The sequence below is a fragment of the Lytechinus pictus genome, chromosome 14 (assembly GCF_037042905.1).
Source record: "Lytechinus pictus isolate F3 Inbred chromosome 14, Lp3.0, whole genome shotgun sequence".
Taxonomy (NCBI): Eukaryota; Metazoa; Echinodermata; class Echinoidea; order Temnopleuroida; family Toxopneustidae; genus Lytechinus; species Lytechinus pictus.
This window is the reverse complement of record NC_087258.1, coordinates 12,002,683-12,006,563: the sequence shown is the minus strand read 5'-3', so window position 1 is coordinate 12,006,563 and position 3,881 is coordinate 12,002,683. Positions and strand designations below refer to the sequence as shown.

Here is a 3,881-nt window from a genome sequence, read left to right as displayed (position 1 = left end):
CGGTTTGTGAGAATTTATAAAGAAGTAGGCCTATACATATACTAAACAATGGAACTTGGCAAATCAAATAATGCGACCGCGCAGCGTGAGCTGAAAAAATTAATAATTAAACCATAAAACGGACATTTTACAGAGCTCTTGAAAAAAATCAATTGTAAATGAAAAAATAATGAAAGCTCGATATCCGAGCTGAAATATATCTTGTATATTGACTTCAAAACTTGATATTTTAAGCTCTATATCAGCCTATATAGAGCAAGATATGAATATCATCGAACAGGCAATGCGAGCGCGAAAATTTCATATAGTGACATAAAAGCAAAGTCTTCCCCTCACCTTATTTTAATCACTCCTCTTCCTCCTCTTATTTTCCTCTTCTTTTTCCTTCTATCTTTCCCATTTTTTTTTCTTTCTCCCCCCCTTGTTTTTGCTCCGCCAATTTTTTTCAGGGGGGGGGGGGGGAGGCGTGCCCCCTGCCCCCCTCGTAGCTACACCACTGCGAAGATTGCCAAAACGAATTATCTTATGCTACGGTGACATAAAAATTATGATAGAATTCTGGGTTTCGTAAAGATTTGCAGATGGAGCTCACTTTTTACGGCTTTCTTACTGCGTTCGTTTGATTCTAAGATACTCGAGAATGCCTAGAGTACTTCTTACGTCAAACGTACGGCCGTCGTATGACTCTGTGCACTCCCTTTGTCTAGGGGGTATTGTCCTGGGGGGGGGGGGTAATTGTTCCCGGTTGTAATTGTCCTCGGGGGTAATTGGCCGGGGGTTAATTGTCCGGGGTAATTGTCCTCGGGGGTAATTGTCCGGGGGGGTAGTTGTCCGGGGGGTAATTGTCCAGGGGGTAGTTGTTCTGATGCGCGTGAGGATACCGTGTTTATAGCCGTCAACGCTTGTCGAAGCTCAATCCGCGGCAAAACTATCCCGGATGTCCCAGACCATGCCGTGTACCATCTGAGTGTTATTGTTTTTGTAATAAGCCCCCCCCCCCTGCCTTCACTTTCATAACCATTCAAATGTCATAATCAGATAATAGGTAAATACATCTATTAATTGATGTACACACTATTCTATGGAGTGAGCTCCATGAATCTTTCTTGGTTTTCCACTTTTGTCAAAGAGTGCGCATGCCCACTCGGATGGGAAAGCATAGGACCCGGATGTTACCAAACTCCATCACCTTTATATAATGACTACCGGACAGCTGTATCAACTTGCAATTCAATGGGTGGCTATCTCTTCGTTCCTAACAACGATGATGAGATGGTGATTTTCCATGTCCCGTTCAGCGTCTGGATCGGCTGTGAATACGATAACTTGACTCATTATTTTAAATGTGTAGATGGTACTCGGATAGATTTCAACAGTCGTAAGTTTAGCAGTTTTTTTAATCATAAAAGAAACTCTTCTTTTCCACCTCGTAAACTCCAAGATTCTGATGCGTCAATGTCATATAATATACTAGGAAATCTTGCTCATGTTTGCGCATGCCCAACAGAGATACAATCCCTTGCAAATGCAGGGAATGTTGCAATAGGAAGGAAAACAATTATGATATCATTCACGACATAATAATATTATTATGTCAACATGGCGTGATACGTTACCTTGCCAAGTCGCATACAAAGAGTTGTATTTCAACATGGATATGCGCTTATTTCCCCAAGTCGACTTATGAAAAGTAGCAAGTCATCATTTGCAAGATATATCCAAGTATATATATATCTCTTTATCTATATATCAATGTTTTAGTATTATTATTACTATTATTATTATTATCAGTATTATTGTTATTGTTATATTATTATTGTTATCATCTTTATCATTGTTATTATTATCATTATTATCTTCATCATTATGTTATTGTTGTTATCATCATCATCATCGTAATCATCTTACCCAGCTGTTATTTGTCAAATTTTATCAATATTGGATGTGAATTAAGTAAGTTATTTCATTTTAAAATTTCACTTATTTTTCACAAAACAATTACATGCACAACCCAGTGATATGCAAATGAGAGAGTCGGTTACGTCCCTTACTATTTTTTTTTATTATACAATACTTTAATTTGTGCAGATTTGAAAATAAGGACCCTCATGTTGGAACCACAAACATGATAACTACACTCGTCCAGGGAGGAATAAAACTTTGTTTCACATGACAACGAGGAGAAAATTTGAATATTTCATATTCCATGTAATGAATAGTGAGTGCATGACGTCATCACCAGTCTCCTCATTTGCATACCGACCAGGATGTGAATATAACTATTACGTGAGAGTAAGCAAAACTTTAAAATGTCATAACTTTCTTGTTTTACATCAGATTTTGATGAAATAATTATTCGGTCTTATGCTTATTTGATTTTCTTTTGTTATTCAATTCAAATTTTGTTGGGATGGACTTGTCCTTTAAAGTTATGTTCTCCTAGGAAAACACATAATATTTTTGTCCTTAACAGATTGGTGGTCTAATGGCAATACCTACGTATCGCTACATGGGCGAAGTCCACAATTTGCAATTTGCGTATACACCTTTAACGGTAAATTATCTGATGCCATATGTTCAGTGGGATATCAAGCTACAAAGTGCGAAGGTAATGAAATGGACTCACCTGTCTCTGCCTCTTAATTTGTTTCATTTAGGTTTATAGACTCGCTCATCAAAATCATGCTTCAAAAGATTGTCCTTTGTCCAATCGATCTCTTATGTTATCATGTATGTATTACAACAACATATGTGGTTTCTCCGTTGAAAATTTAATTAGAGGTTGGCCTCCTATAACTGAAGTGCAGTAACGTCACATAATAAGACACGTCCGTGGACCCTTGCACAACTTAAACAAGGATAAGTGCCAGTTGTAACGATTTCAAAATGAGTTCGTACAGAATCCAGCAAAATATATCACTTATATGCCATCATTAATGCTGAAAGTTTACTCTTCAAGCGCTTATTTTCTTTTATTGTAATAATCAGATTATGTTATTCTTGTTTCTTGTTTATTTTTATACTCGATATGTTGCTGTAAATCAGACTCTTGAGTCTTTTAACAATAAATAACATTACCTTTTCCTCAAATTCCATATAGCCGAACCTCTCCCGGACCCTCAACAACAGAAGGATCGTCGCACGTCCAGCATCTTTGCACCAGATACAGATCGAGAGAGTCGTGCTCTCATTGGCTATTGTAGCAATGATCACGTGGTAAAGCTGGCGCCATTAGGAGGAAAGCCACGCTACGCTGTAGTTTGCAATAATAAATGTTACTAGACCGTCAAAATTCGTTTTTAGAGCAGATACTTACGTCTGAGGATGTTTTGAGTAATACAATAATTAAAGATATACAAATAAATACTGATTGTAATAAGTCGATGTATAAAATGCACACGATGCGAGGTTCTGTCATTTTACCTCTGCCATTTCCTATTTTAACCTGGCACCCTAAATGTTAAAATTAAGGGGTGATTTTATTTGCAAAAAAGTGAGATATTGTATGTATGCGAAACCACGCAAAAATCATTTCCACGGAAAAAAGATTCCTCAATAAATTAATTCTTATTCCTTTTCTTCTCGGGTTTCAAGATTATTAGAGTATCCCGAAGGGTGCCCCCTGTCTGCACCGGAGAGACAGGACGATGCCTGGACGGTGTCGAAAAAGGGACAGAATCAGTAAGGTAACCAGTATGATACAATAGTATCAGGATAAAACAAACAATAATAAGAAGAAATCCCGGGAAAAAGTATACTTCAAAAAATGGGAGGGTGAAGATTAGAGAAAAGAAAAGGAAAAAATGGAGGGAAAAAATGAGCGAAGAGAAAGAAGGAAAGAAAATAGTAACGAGTTGGCGGTAAAAGTAAAAAATGACTGG

At 37.3% G+C, this 3,881-nt stretch overlaps 1 long non-coding RNA gene across 1 annotated transcript; it reads left to right on the top strand.

The window, feature by feature from the left end:
* Window positions 1–1,247: 1,247 nt before the first annotated feature.
* LOC135156575 (uncharacterized) lies at window positions 1,248–3,674 on the top strand. The gene is made up of 3 exons (XR_010295622.1): window positions 1,248–1,378; window positions 2,474–2,608; window positions 3,101–3,674. It is a non-coding gene; the product is annotated as an uncharacterized LOC135156575 (long non-coding RNA).
* The last annotated feature ends 207 nt before the right edge of the window (window positions 3,675–3,881 follow it).